Below are 15,874 nucleotides of genomic sequence, written 5' to 3'. Positions count from 1 at the left end.
CAGGAGTTGGGCAAGTTTGGATTTTTTCCAGAGCAGTTCCTAGTGCTGCAGCTGTGAGGGTCCTGTAAGAACACCAGCCTGAATCATTTACTTACTGTCCTTTGCCACTGCTTTATCTGTGAGCAAACTAAAAACAAAGATGAATTATGAGGCTCCAAGTAACTATGTTGAGTGGAGCATTTGAGACGATGGTGTGTATTTAACAAGAAATGTTTTACAATTGAAACAGAAATAGTAGGAGCTAAACATAGACTTTTAAATTCATTTGGAATCTGGAGTTGGCAGTTTTGTCTTTACGGTATTTGTATGATTTCCTTATTTGAACCAACATGAAGTGCTGCTTTTTTTTTTTTAGAATACAAGCATTTCAGTGATCCAATATTTTTGGCACACATCAGAATGGAATATCTGGTAATTACAAGTCAAAATTTAAAATCAGATTTTTTTCCCCTTACAAAAGGTTCCTGTGAAGATGTCAAACTAGGCATTAGTGAACCCTCAAAGGGTGACAGCAGGAAGCAATACGTTTCTGTGCAATCTATTATTTTTATTTAATCTTGATGAAAAAGACCAGAGTGGTGTTACTTTCACTCTGATTGCAGAGATACATGAGTTACTTCCTTCTACACTAATCATAAGCTGGAAGTGCTCAGATACACCTGAGTCTGGTGTGCACTATTTTATTGCTGCCATTGCTGCCAAATTGAACAAATAAACATAAACATGCCAAGCTAGAAAGTCCTCTTGTGTGATTTCCCCCTTGAAACCCTCCTGCAGAAATCACTGCACACTTCCCCAGAAATTGTGGGTGTTCTCAAAATTCTTCTGGGTAAATGGAAAGCAGTCTCCTTTTCTGTAGGGCAGCACAGTCAACAAAAAGCAAGAGCACTTTGGGTTGCCATTGCCCATGGATACCTGGCTATTCTGAGCAGTACAGTGTGTGGCAGAAAAGCAACCAGGGTAATAAAAAGCAAAACACTAAGGTTTCTTAGTCTTTAAATTGGCCAGTAAATAGGCAGTAAGCCATCATGAATGGTTCTGTTGCTGAACTGTAGCTGCCTATAAGTTAGGAGTCTGATCTCAGCTAATTGTCTCCCTCTAGGACTGGGGAGAAAAAGGATTTGTCCCACCATAACACATGATTAATACTATCTGTTAGAAGTGTGCCACTCTACTGGTTACTGAAAAATCCTGGATGCCAGTTCAAAGTCAAAGAATCCTATTTTAAGAATAGAATTATGCACAAAAACTGAAAAATCAGTGTTGGCCAATAATTAACTTGAAAGAGTTCCTTTAGGAGAGATTTTTTACAACTTTTTGTTTCCAAAACAAATCATTTGGCTAAAAATAACAACACTGCTTCAGTTCAATCTCAACAGAAATAAACAAACAAAGAAAATATTTTTCATTAAAAAGAGCAATTACTGCATGACAGGATATAACTTTCTACCACATCCAATTTCTAGCTGCAGACTTTCTGAAAATGCACCAACAGCCCAGTGGTAGAAGTGGTATTGTTGAATGAGCTCTCTGTTGACAGAGCTTTCCTATGACAGCAAGTCTCATCTTCACCTCTCCATCAGGTCTGCCAGGGGGTGAGTTCAGAATTAAGTCAGGAGGGGCAAAGACATCACAACATCATATTTCAGCCCTGCAAAAAAACAAAGAGCACATACTTGGCAGCACTGTAATTTCTATGGTTACTTATGAATAACAGCACAGCTGGGGAACTGTTGCTACAAGCCACTAGCAGAGATCATTTGAGAGATCACACTTAAGAAGATCCATTAAAAAAGCACTGGGTTTTTTTTCAGGAATAATAAAACTGAGGACTGTAGGTTGTACTCTTTACATTAGTTTCAAGTGGACTATCCTGTGAGTCATAAATTTGCCCTCGTTACTGTCGTTGTTTAGAAAGCAAGAAGAGGAAGGATGACTCTTTATTTAAGACACCAACCAGGACTGATTTTTTCTGGACAAAATCTTGACCGGGAACATGATTTACTTGGATTTTGTTGGTCTCAGATGTTGATGTCTCCCTTGCTAATGCAGGCCAATGCTTCATGCAGCTTGGAGAGACTTTTTGGCCAAGGAGACCTGTATCAAGGCTTCTCTTTCTACCAAGGGGACAGTAATACAATTTTCCAGCAAAGTCTGGAACAAATAATTGAGTAACCCTGACTCAGAATGGTTTGGAAGCTCTGACACAGACTTCCTGTGTGACCTGGGTGAAATGGCTGGTTTGTGTTTTCAGTTTTGTTTGTATTTCCTTTCTTAGCTGTTAGGACAGCAGTCATGAAGCCCTGGTAACTTCATTGCAATACAATATATCTTTAAATAGTTGATGGAACAGATTTTAAAAGCCTTTTGGACAAGGAAAGTCTATTTCTTTGTTTTACACAGTGCCCTATTCAGAAGGGAAGGCAAAATTCATCCTTCTTTTTGCTTGCCATACACTAACTATGGGCTCCTCTGAAGAAACTCCATTCCTGAAACAGCCAGGGATAACAAAGACTTTAAGAACTTATTTTACTTTTGCAAGTTCAAAGAAGTAGTATGTTGTCAAGGGATGGAACAACTGTTATTTTATATGCTTATGGGTAGAATTGTAAAAGATGCCGTTAAAAATACAAAATAACTACTAAGCATAGAATCACAGAATAATAGAATCATAGAATGGTTTGGCTTGGAAGGGACCTTAGAGATCACCTAGTTCCAACCCCCTTGCCATGGGCAGGGATGTCACCCACTGGGTCAAGTTGCTGAATTAATGCCCTGAACCTGTGAGTTGACCCACAGAAATGCACTGCTGCATCAATGCAAATGTTGTGTTTTGACATTTTATTCAGTGGAATGCAGGATTAGTATCAGAAAAGACAAATGAAGTCCATGTAAGCCCTTTTGCAAGACTTTTTTCTGCATACTGTCCCTACACAGAGTGGAATAAGCACATCATCCCAAATGAAGCCACTGACATCAGTAGGGTTTCACCTGGGACAGATTTGGCCTACTTTTCCTAATTGCATCATTACCCTCAAGCTATGCTGAACAATTCATTAGTGGCAGACAGCTGAATTTCTGAAAGTGTGTGTAACCTAACTCTAACCACCACACAGTAGAAACTACTCTCAGTAGCTCCTCTGGCCAACCAAGGACATCATGAAATTGAACAAATAAACATAAACAAAAAATGTTTTTCAATTTGCTGTCCATCTGGAGTGCTGGATATTTTTCCAACTCTGAAACTGAGGCATGTTTGCACATTATTAAAGGCAATCCTCTTTACCTTCTGCCATCTCTGATGACCTCAATGAATTTAAGAGCATTCCTATAGATTAGAGGTTTCCCTTTTCACCACTTTCAAAGAATAAGCCAATATGCCATGGGTCACTTAATTTTTGAAATTGGTTGCTTAAATCTTTTTTTGTTTTATCTAAGGGCCAAAGTATGATTTCGATTTTTATTCTTTCTTCCGGAATGCATGGTTTCACCTGCAGGTTAAATTCCTACAAATAATGAGGCAATGCCGGGCACGGCTCCTGGCTGAGGGGGGCTGAGCTGCTGGAGCAGTGGCTGGGCTGGGGTGGCAGGGACAGCCAGCTCTCCACTGCAGCTCCCAGGCCATTCCCCATGGGAGGTGTCTGCATGCTGCTGCCCTGTCGAGGAGTCGAGGAGAGCTGAAGAGCATCGAGGTCACTACCAGACACGGCTTGAATTGTGCCAGCTGGCTGGAGAACCTGACAGCCTCTCTGGACTTGCTTGATTTACCAGCAGAGGCTTAACCTCGGAGTCTGCTGAGGCACCTTTCACTGGCAGGTACACGCTGGATTCCTTTTTCACTCTTGCCTATTACACCGCTTAAGGAGGAATGGTATTTCTTCATCTCTCTTGTGTTAGACTCTGGATAAACAGGATGTTTCCTACAGAACTTGTCATTTGACTGATGTGTCTAATATGCAGTGTAGGACATAATTAAATAAATATCCCCCCATCCAAAAAATCTTAGTTCTTGGCTAAAGTTTCATTTCTTGAGACAAAAAAATTACCTAAACTGTAATGTTGTTATTAGTCCCATCTTCTTGCTCTCTCTCTGATTCATGATCGTATTTTTTCTCAGTAATGGTGCTTCACGGGTGGAGGGACCATCACTCCATTATGGATACACTTCCTTCTCCCCATGATGGCTGGAAATGGTAGAGGTTGTAGGTAAATAATCACAGGCTTTTTTCTGGATCTCACCAGAGCCATTTGGGTGCAAGTGCAGCAGATATGGGGATATGTGAACGTAGACTTACAGATATCTGCCCTAGCAAATATTCCAGTCAGGAAGTGAATACTTTTGTTGGTGTCTGCAGAAAATGGGGTTCACCTCACCCCACACACTTTTGAAATAACTGTTATGAATTGTACCCTGCAAGTGTCTGTTTCTATTCATATAAAGGCATTCAAGATGAGCCCCTCAGCTGCACCATTCAGTCGATGTCTAATGTCAGGAGAGGCTGGTTCAGACACCAAGCCCCTGTGTTGAGTGCAGATCTAGATGAAGGGCTGCTCAGCTCATAGCCTGATGAAGTATTGCAGATTGTGATTTCCTCATGCAGGTACTATTTACAGAGCAAAAATCTGTGATCAAATCTGTTTCTCCTACATGTCCTTCCCCACCCCAGTGTACTGCCTTTTGGCCAATATCCAGCTCGCAAACTGAGCCCAAGTTTTCTTCCCACCCTACCTGACTTGAATTTGAGGAAGACCTACATGTTCCAGCCGCAAAATCAGCATTTTCCAAGTCTTCCAAGAGTTGGGTTTGTGCCCAGAGAAGCACACTGGGGAGTGTATTTGTGAATATTCCTGGTAGATGCTGACTAACATGCACCTGCTGCTCAAACAGGTCCCAGTCAACATACTGGTTGTGGTCTGGGTTTGATATTGTCTCAGATGTGCTGATTCAGCAGAGCCTCTCCCGTTGCACGCTGGAGCCATCCTCGCCTTTCTTCTGGAACTGAGTCCAGACCTTATCAAATCTAATAGCATAGAGTTCCCAGGAAAACAAATCATCCTCTGTGAATCACCTCATAAGACAGGCACTTCACTGTCCTCCACTTCTGGTGATCTACAGAGGTTTTGTGTAAATAAAGGAACTGAATCATCTTTTTCACAAATATTTAACTTGACCTAGTCTATAAAAAGGGAAAAGACCAGAAAAAGGTTTTTATAAACATACTGTCCATGTCCAGTTTGTTCTGCTTTAGCAAAGTGTAGCCAAAGACTAGAGAGATGTTGATCAGTACTTAGTAGAAAGTTTACATATATAGAGAAACTTATATGTACCAGTCTGTTCCTTATATAGATAGCAGTGCATTCTTGCATTCTGGGTATCTACATGCTGGTCAAACAGTTAAATTTTATGGGTAAAGAAAAGTCCATTAAAGCCTAAATTAAGGAGACAGCAGCCTCAAATTTAGTGGAGGCCATGAGCAAGTAAGTTTGAAGGCAGCTACTGCACAGCCAAGTGCTGTAAATTGCTAGCAACAATCCCTAGCAAAATTCCCTAGCAAACTTTCTGTGGTGCAGCTTTATGACCAAATGTTATCTCTTCATTTAACTAGTGGAATAAATTACAAGTAAAAGTTAATTTGACTCTTTGTTGCATATCTTCTTTATTTCTATTTCTTTACTTTACCTCTCCAAAGAATAAAATTGCTTGTGCAAAAGAAGTTTCTCACTTGCTCTGATTCCAGGAATAAAGACAAATCAAGCTCTGATGCTGTCCTTCACCTCCTGCCTGTCCATCAAACCAGCTGCTACAAGTCCAGTCTTTTTAACACTTCTCTGCATTTAGTACTACTTGTCTAATTTTTAAGCTCTCAAGCAGTGTGTTACTTTAAAGGTGATTAATGAAAGTAGCAAACCAATATCAGATTGAGACTGTTAGAACTTTTCTTTTAAACACAAAAAGTATCCAGGTTGGTGAATATAAACTGACAGCACTTTCGGTTGCGGTAACTGGGGGACACCCTGGTCACTGAAGATGTGATGCAACTGTGCAGTTGACCACACTCTCCTGCTCAGCTTCAGCCAAGGAAATCATGGCAGGTTTTGTGCTGGGGGTTTGAGAAGCATGGAAGTGGTGGGGATCCACGTACCAAGTCTAAACTTCTACTGTTTGAGCAGTAGCTTTGCTTCTGACCCCTTGGGGTGCATGCAGGCCTGGTTGCAACAGGAGGGACTCCAAAGCTATTCAGAAATAAGTAGTGAAGACTCTTGCCTGGGAAGTGCATCTCAAACTGCTCATGCTCAGAGGGAGCTGGATGCTGTCTTCACCTTTCCAGAGCCAGTACTGTGCAGGAGAGTGTCACCTCCTTGCCGGCAGCATGGGTATAAAGGCTCAACCTCACCTACAAAGGGGTCTCTGGACTCTGCAGTCTCTTGGGTGTCCATTCCCATCCTGAATTAGGGATGGAGAGAGGAACAGGGGTTTGGATGTGTCTGTCTGCAGGCTGGCTCCTATCATCAAGCCCTGCACCTCTCTTGTTCATAACATATACATCTGCTTATATTTGTGCTTTTGCATATGAAACCTTTTCCACGCATAGTTGTGCCAAGCAGTTTTGAGTAATGTGATTGCAGTGAGTTAGTTTAGCACTTCAAAAATAAAGTACAAATGAATATTGGTATGTTTAAAAGGTGCATTGGACAGTTTAGATTGGGACAGCAAATGCTCATCCCACTAAAAGCAGACTTCTTTCTATAACTATTTAGAGCAAATGTGTTTGTCTTGGTGTGCAAAATGGCTAAAAGATTTTAGGGACCCTATAATAATTATATATAGTTCAAGGAGATAAGTAGAATAGAAACTACGCTTTTCAGAACTCAAGAAATTGTAGCATGCAGCAATGGCAATTTGGCACAGAGCTTACACAATAGATTTCATTTTTTCTTAACAGAACAATAATTGAAAACTGACTTAGCCCCTTAAATAAACCAATGACAGCTGGGAAAATCAGCAGATTGGCCCTTTGTGCCTGTTTATAGTAGATCTTGGCAACAAGATAGTTGATGTAGTCTCTATAGGATACAGTTATTATGTCTTCCAGATGTGCTTGACCTTTATCTTGGATAAAAAAGCATCTTGCCATAGAAACTATCAATTTATATACTCTTAGCCCAAGTCATCAGCTGCTTTAAGATGCTGAAAAACTCCTCTTGTGGTGGTTATGCTTCCATTGCCATTCAGTACAGACATCTAACCTGTGAGAGCTTAGATTTTTTCAAATGTGATTACATAATTTAGCTCAATGTGCCTGTACAAATCCTCCTATTAGGAAGATCTGTAATAGGATGAGGGTTGCTCTGTACTTGCAGAGGGACATTTAGGAGGCCCTTCCTTAGCTAGCTACTCACAGTGGGTGGAAGTAGAAAGAAAAATGGCAATGACTTCTTCCTGGGTTGACTTATTATTTATTTATATGTACAGGATGATGCTACTGTTGTCTCTGGTTCTTTGGGGAAACTATAGCAAACACAGTGCCTAGTGAAGAGTTAAGCTACAAACAGATTAATGCTCACATGCCAGGCAGTTGAGAAGGGCACAGGCCACCTCATACCTACTGACTCCAGGGGACAATGGCACTCCTGTGTCAATGCAAATTGTTCCATTGGCAAAATCCCAGAGCCAGGAAAGGAAGAAAAGGAGCCTCTGACTATAAATGCAGTTGAATCAAAGAAGGGTTTTCAGTGTGTTAATTTGACCATGCCAAAAAGTACAGTGGCATTTGGAGTGGTAGAAGAACAGACTGAATGTCATACATCAATGTTTATGGGGAGGAGAAGAGGGGACATAGTGGAGAAGAGGAAAATAGGGAAAACAGGTAGAGTGCCGTGGGATGAGAGGGGAGCTATGGGCATCAGGTTGAAAAGGATTTGTTTGGATGTAAAATAAAACAAGACAAGATGTCAAGTGTCTTGTGCTTGATGTCACATGCTCAAGTCTCTGGGCTAGTAGCTGAAGAGCCATGGCTCCCTGACTCCAATGGTTGTCTGGTATCTCTGTAGTTTGGTTAACCCTATAGTGACTGAACTACTTGTTTTTCTGTTTCATATAGATCGGACATGAGAACCCCTGACATGGAATACAGGTTCAGTGCAGGAATCCAGGCTGACACACTAACTCAAGGAGCTACACATCCTGGTGAGTGCATTTCAGACCACCTCAGTGCAAGTACTCCTTTAACCAACACATGAACCAAAATGTTTTGGTCCTCTGCACCCAGGCAGGCTTAGAGGTGTGTGCTTGTCACCTAATCTGAGGCATAATGTTCCCACAGGACCACCTCATTACACGACTTTGCGTACAGGTGCCTCGTGTTGGGAATTTAGAGGGTTGGAGTGGAGTGTGACAGGATGGATTAAGGTTACAGCAGAAGAAACCCAACTGAAAGAAAGACTAGAGCCAAGCTGCATGAGCTGTTGGCCACTAGTATGGTCCACTGACAAGGTAAGACTCTATCCTCTTACCTTGCTGTAGGACAGGAAGGTAAGCTTATAGAAAGGAAGGAGTATACAAATGATGGAGGGAAGAGACAAGAAAGGGGCTGAACAACAACCTTCTGTCATGTCCACATTTCACCAAAGCTTCTGAGATTCTTTAACACAACAATAAGCCAGTTCCAAGGAAGAAGGAAGATTCTGGAACATGATTTCTGGAATGGTATGTAGCACTGTTTCTGCAGCTGATTTTATGAGAAATTGTTTGTGGGAAATTGAAAAAGAAACAAACCCACAGTAATTGTTCAAATTGGACCAAAATTACAGACAAATAAAAATCTTGATTTTCAGCCTTTGTATCTGTCTTCTGGCTCTTCTACCAAGACAAAAATGCCAGCTGGCAGCAGATGGATGGTGCTTTCTGAGATGTTGTTTCCTGGAGATAGGAATATTTTTAAGAGAGGTGGTAGGCAAGGCAGGACTTTGCTTCATCATACTGAACTGCTGGTGTAATGCTGTTGGAGGGCATTACTGAGTTTTGCAAAGTGGCAACTCTAAACAGGGCTTTCTTCCTGTGTTCTGCAGAACTCTCTGAAAAGAATGAATTCTGTCTATAAATCCCTGTTTCTTTCACTACTGAGGAAGACATAATGGTACACATGCCAATTTATCCATATTTAGGACTTTAATAAATTCACAGCATCTTTAAATCATGAGGCAAATCAAGGAAGGCAGTAAAGCAATATGGTAAAATGTATTTCATTAAAATGACCAAAATGTTGAAATAACCAAAAAAAATAAAAATAGAATTTGACAAGTGGGAGGAGGAAACAGCTGCATCAGTTGTTACTTTGCTGTGTAAACAATTTAATGCAATTATAAATCTGCTTCTGGTCATGCTGTGCTACAAGTAAGAAGGTTTTTGCATACACTGTTCCTCTGCTTTCATCAGAAGCCCTTCTCTTGAATCTCAGGCTGTTTTGGTAAGTTGGTAACACACGGTAAGCTGTGCTTGTGGGCTGCAGATGTTTCAGCCTGAGCCTCTGCAGATGCTCTACTTGTCTGGACTGCTGGGAATGGGCAGGTGCTGTCAAACCCTGTGGCTGGGGCTGTGGGGTTCAGGCCATGCCTTAGGCTTTATGCTTCTGCCAGGAGGAAGACCACAGCTTGTCTTTTTAGTACTCCCCTTGTGACTCTTACAAAATGCACACCTGTGTTGCTCAGATTTAACCCATACCTGTGATCTTTGCCAGATTTAACCAGCTTTACACCCCATCACTCACAAACCTCATGAAGTTTGAAGACAAAGAAAAAAGACATTTCCCAAACAGTTAGTCCAGCAGAAGATGCATGAATGTGGCCTGCCCCATGCTATGGCTCAGCTAGAGGAGGCTTTTAAGGAGCTGTTATCCTGAGTCTTCTGCCCCTAGATTCCTGCATGCACAGCATCAGCCAGTGCAGACCCCTGTTGCTGTGGAAGCAGCTTCCTACACATGGGGGGCTGCCCACTGCTTCTTTCAGCTTTATAAACAGAAAACCTTTGGCTCAGAGACCACTGCTTACTATGGACTATTCAGTGTTGGGCTTTTTTTGTGTGGTTTAAATGCTGACTTGCTTGCAGTGCCACACACACACAGTGTAACCTGCATGAGGCAGGGCAGAGTTTGCATAGGTGTACATGTAAGGAAGTTCATAAGGAAGGGGTTTAGACAGAGTTTGCCTTCAAGATCTGGAAACAGTACAGTGCAATAATTTAAAACACATTACTTCAGTAATCAGAGAGGGTGTATGCATCAAAATAGAGTTTGCATGAAACTTAAAGCTTTTCAAAGCATTTATAGTTTACATAGCTATATGTTATTTCACAGGCAGTCTAATAGTTCTGAGTATTCTCATAGCAACCACAGATCAACAAATGATTTCCCTAGGTTCTTTAGGCATACCACTGCCATTAGATCCTCTGATTTTTAATTAAAAGGAAATATTTCTAAGCATCTTGAGGTAATTAAAATTGTGATATCTTCTGTAGGATGCATTTGTTAAAATAGCAGCAATTCCCCTACATGATATTATTACTCAAAAATATAACTGCAGCTTCATTAGACCAAATTAGATTAACCAAATTTTTTAATATAAACCTAAAAGGTAAATTGTGCTCACAGTTCTGCTGTATTTCTTGAATTAAGTAAGAGAATTCCCTCTCCCACACTTTACAGTGTAACCTTTGATATGATGGGTCTTATTAACTTTTACTATAATTCAAATATACCATATCACAAATAGCTTCTTATTATCTCTTTACCACTCATAATGCTGTGATAATGTTATGACTCTGTGTTAAAAAAAAATTATACATGCACATCTAGATTTACACACTTATTTCTGGATGAATTCTGACTGAAAGAAGTAGCAACCAGAAGAATAATTTGAGTAAAAAAATTTGCTTAAAAATTGTTTAATTTGCATCTGAACACACATCTGCATGGCTTGAGTTTTGTAAACAAGTTTATATCTGTGTGTGTATGAAATCTGTATATGGAAACGTTGCAACATGTTGCAATGAACCACTGGATTTTAGAAGCATTTTACAGAATAATATTATTCTAGGTGTTGCCTAGATACATATGGAAGCAAAAAATAACTGAACAAAAATTGCAACAGATGTAATTGAATACTGGTTTAAGGAGAGACTTCCACTGTGGATGAAAACTCATCGTCAGTCAGTTTGGTCCTTAACTCCAAACTTTAAAACTCCTTTGAGTTTTCTGTAAAAACTATTGACTTCCCTCTCATGCAGTAAAACTTACTTATAGAAGTATGGACCCATTATTTCCTTTTCTCTATCTTTGGCAAATGCACTTCTGTCCTTCTAATTTCCATGCCAAACACAAGAGATTATTTGCACTTTCTCTTAGCACAGGACCTTGGCATTGTCCCTTGCTTTCTGTGTCTCTCCACTGTCTTCAATATTAGATTAAGGGTAAAGTCTCAGTCTTCACTCTCAAGATTCATCATAATCTAATCTTAATTTTGAAATCCCTCATTTACTGATACAATGTTTACTCCAGCCTCCATGATGCCATTCTGGATGCCAAGTACTGGCTGCCATTTTTGTCATAAGCTTCCTTTCCAAATTAGGAAGGTCTCAGAAAATTTTGGCTAAAAATGGCAAATGAGACATTGAGATTGCTGCACATAATGCTATCCAGTACTGACATATTGATTTGTTCATAGTGCATTATTTCCTTTCTTCTATTTAAATTGCAACAGTTTGGAAATACATTTGTGAGAGTCCAGTTGTGTACAGCATTTAGGATGGTGGGACCCTAGGCTGTGATTTCATCTGTCACACATTACAAGCCCTCTCCCTCTCTCCACCAAGAATCTACAAAAACATGATGAAAATATACTAGATTTCTAAAATAGCAGCTATGCCTACCTTTTCCAGTATATTAATCATAACTTAACCTGTATTGAAGAAAATTTGAGATGTAAGGACTAATACAGTTACAGTTAATCTTGTCTTGAAGAACAGCATTTGAGCAGATGACATCTTGAGTCACCTCAACTCATATGATGTGGGACATGTCTGAAAGAGTCTGTATAGGACCTCTTAATTGTTTTTCTTGGTTACATTTCTGAATGTGAATTTGAATACACATGAGAGAATCATTCTGGTCATTCAGAGGTAACATGATGGTTCTGAGAAATGGTGAGACACACCTCACTACTAATAATGATGCTACCATATTCCTCCCAACTAAAACAAGCTGTGATCAGTCATGTTGCAGATTGAACTTCTAAGGAATGTACTTTTTGTAGAAGTTTTTTGCTCTCTACCCTCAACTGAAGCAAAATACAGCATTAGTCTTTCAATTCTGAGCTTTCTTAGGTCAAAATTAAAAAAAAAGAAAATATTTTTTTTCTTTAAACATATAAAATCCTGTCTTGTGAGATTATCTGGTGAACCAAGTTTTGGATAATATTATTACGGGAGAAGTCAAGCAAACAGAAACATGACTCAAACAGTTTATTGCCAGGACTATTTCTTAACAAAGAGGAAAATCATATCTGGTTGCACATGGAATCCTCCCACAATGAACAGGGAGCTTGGCAACAGAAATAAAACTGCAAATGCTCCAACTTCTGTTGTTGAACTGGCCTCACAGCTGAAGGACAGAGCAAAGACACTAGAAATTTGGACACCGAGGAGGAGAAACCATAACAGAGTTAAGTAATGCTGTGCCTGTTGCCTTGCTTGTCAAAACAGACAACTGGGTAGTTAGAAAGGTAAAATTTTCTTTAATTCTCCCTCCCCACCAAAAGAACCCAAATGAAACCCAAAACAAAAAGTGAGCCAAAAACACAGAGGGAAATTCCCTGAACACATGTAGCCAGGATGGACAGTGCAGGCTCAGAACATGTTTTTCTGCTCAGGTAAAGTGCAACAGGACAGCACTGCACCACCTCCAAAGTATCGGTGATGGTCGTGGGGCTACCCCGGAACAGAGCCCACCAGTGAAAGCAAAGAGTGGCTCTGACTGGGTCTGTGCCAATGGATTGTGCCTTGGATGAACGACGCTGAGTGCGACTGAGTGCCGTGAAAAAAAATACATGGTTTTCATCCGCCGTGGAGCACAGCTCAACCATGCAAATATTTACATATTGAGCAAAGAACTGGGCTGCTGCTTGCTGAGTGTCTGAGCCACTTGTGTGTTTCTCCCACTGCCCCACACTTCTGGCTGTGGAACTCACCCACAGATTCAGGACTGGAACAGGATATGCTGTTCTGTGGAGCTGGAAGACATTCCTTTAATAAGAATTTGTAAGGAGATCAAAACAAGCACAGAAACCCAATTCCACCCTATATGTGTCAAAAATAAATTTACAACAGGGAATACTCCCCAGGAGATATGTTTTTCCTGGCTTCTCCCTCACACCAGTGAAATACAGCCAGTGCTCAGTCCTGGACTTTGCAAACACTCATCATTGATAAACGAGATGGAAAAAGCCAAGTGTTTGTGTGGGCTTAAAAAATTCATTATTTAATGACGCTCAGAGAAGTACGTTTTTGGAGGGTAGTTCATATGGCACCAGCTGTTCTGATTTAAAGGATTTTGGTACAGTGTGTAACAAAACCAGAGACTGTAGTTTGGTCATCCCAAATACTGTTTATATGCACAAACTTTCCTTCAAAGTAAACCATCTCCTTAAATCTCTCCTCAGTGATGGGATAAAAATTATATTTGACGTACAACATTTTGTTCCACTTTGGACAAGCTGGTAAAACTGTAATTGCATCATATTTTAAGTTCCCCTTTGACACGCTAAACACTGAGTTTGTTCAGTTTCCTCTTGTACCACACTTTTCTCCAGCTTTGAAGTCAATATTGTCCTCCTTTTTGCAGGTTTGTACCTGTAAGGAAGCAGGAGCCTGGCATCTGGTTTCTCTGAGCACAGGTAAGTACTCACAGAAATTCTCTTTTTTCGTGACACTGTTTCTGTTTTTCAGGCAGGCTGGCATTTTGCATTTGGCTTTTTAGCAACAGGACTGGACAATACTCTGATCATAACAAAGTTATGAGGATCTTGCATTTTCTTACTCTTCCTTTGACACTCCTGTAGTATTTAGAAAAATTGCAGTTCTCTTCTAAATACATAAATGAAGGTCAGGTGTTGATGAGAGCAATCAGCCAGTGCAGAGCATTCACCTTCTCTCTGCTCTGTCTGACCTCGGATGACAAAAATCTCTCTTTATCCCTATATTTTTGAAGGTGCTGTTGCATACTTGGTTCAGCAATACCAGCCTAGTTTAAACTTATTAAGCATTTCAGATTATCTTTTTTCTTGCCTTTATTTGCCAGTCCACCAATTCTGCACATTTTAATAAAAGAGATTTTATAATTATTTCCATCTTGCTGAGGAAAATAATAAGCAGTGGCACGTCTAGGATTATCCTTAATAACATTCCTAAAACACATATAATGAGTTCTCCACTGATGGCTTCCTGAGATCTTGTCAGTCAGAAAGTTCCTAACCCAAGTCAAGTGTGTTTGCCCATAGAATGTTGATTTCTTTATTCTTGATGTCATGTGACTCTAAATAAGGTGTGTTAGAGGAAAATGTCTATGCTGCATGACACATACATTCAAAAAACAGAGTTTGAGAATACCTGGGATGAAATCAGGTTTGTCTGATAAAATGTATTTTCTGTAAAATTTCTGACTGATATTTTTTGTATTACTGTATGCTAATTATTTTATTAATTGAATCCCCCTTTAGTTTTTCCATTATTTTGCTTCTGACAGAGTCAAGTTCACCACTTTTTTGTCCTTTAAAAATATTGGTATAATATCCGGCAAACTCTAATCTAGTGGAATTTCTTTGATACAGAATATAACAGAAATGAGTATGATTAGACCAGTCAAGTCTTCCTAGTAAAGTCTTCACCATCTTTTGTTATATGGGTCTGCTGATTATAAAGTGTTTACCACAGTATGTGTTGCTTAACACCCGCCTGGGTTACTAAGGGACTGAAAAGTATTTCCTCACATCCCAGTGATAAAAGCATGTAAATATAGTCAGAACCACTTCTTGAGTACTTCTTTTGCCTCATTATAAACAATTTTGTCATCACTGCTCATGTTTTTGCCATAGTAAATGATGTCTCTCTACAGACTCTTGTTTTGATTTTTACATTTTACAAAAACAACATATCACACTGTTAAAAGAGGTTTCCTTCTCAGGCAATGTTTGTTTGCCCATTGCTTATGGACAGGCTGCCTCCAAAAAAACAGGTGATAAGGCCAATGCAGTATATGCTGTACAGCACACTGGCAGGATAGTTGCTTTTCTCTGGATGCCTTAGAAGGTGACCTGGCCCAGGTGTCACATCCCTATCACAGTCATGGGTCTGGACAAACTCCAGCTTCATGTTGGTCCTTTCATGGGATGTTTTCCAACTCCTGGTTATCTCTCCATGGCAAATATGCAGCAGGTAACTGCCCTTCTAAACAAAATTGACATTATGAATTGAGGCATTTTTTTCTAGCAAAGAATATGTAATTCAAATATATTCTTTGCTTAAAATGAGGAATAACCATTTTATAATTTGGCAAAAATGAGTATTTAGCAAACCTATGAGTATAGACAAGATCACAAGTGAAACCAGTTGGGGAGGGTTCTCTGGAGGAGGATGGAAGAACACGGGCAGGTGAAGACAGCTATTGCCCAATGACAATTTTGACAGTCTTTGGAGAGTGCTGCAAATCTCAGTACATGCTGGATACTAAAGTGGACTGTAGTTGCCAAACAAAAAATGTAAAAAATGTGTAAATTTTCTTCAGTAAATCCACTGGGAATTATTCTAGCCACACACTTGCTGGTCTAT

The 15,874-nt window shown here is 40.0% G+C and overlaps 1 long non-coding RNA gene across 1 annotated transcript; it reads left to right on the top strand.

The window, feature by feature from the left end:
* Positions 1–353: 353 nt before the first annotated feature.
* Positions 354–3,582, top strand: LOC116785482. Its single transcript, XR_004356558.1, has 3 exons — positions 354–411; positions 1,467–1,595; positions 3,498–3,582. It is a non-coding gene; the product is annotated as an uncharacterized LOC116785482 (long non-coding RNA).
* The last annotated feature ends 12,292 nt before the right edge of the window (positions 3,583–15,874 follow it).

The sequence above is a fragment of the Chiroxiphia lanceolata genome, chromosome 4 (genome assembly GCF_009829145.1).
Source record: "Chiroxiphia lanceolata isolate bChiLan1 chromosome 4, bChiLan1.pri, whole genome shotgun sequence".
Taxonomy (NCBI): domain Eukaryota; kingdom Metazoa; phylum Chordata; class Aves; order Passeriformes; family Pipridae; genus Chiroxiphia; species Chiroxiphia lanceolata.
This window is presented reverse-complemented; position numbering and strand designations above follow the sequence as displayed.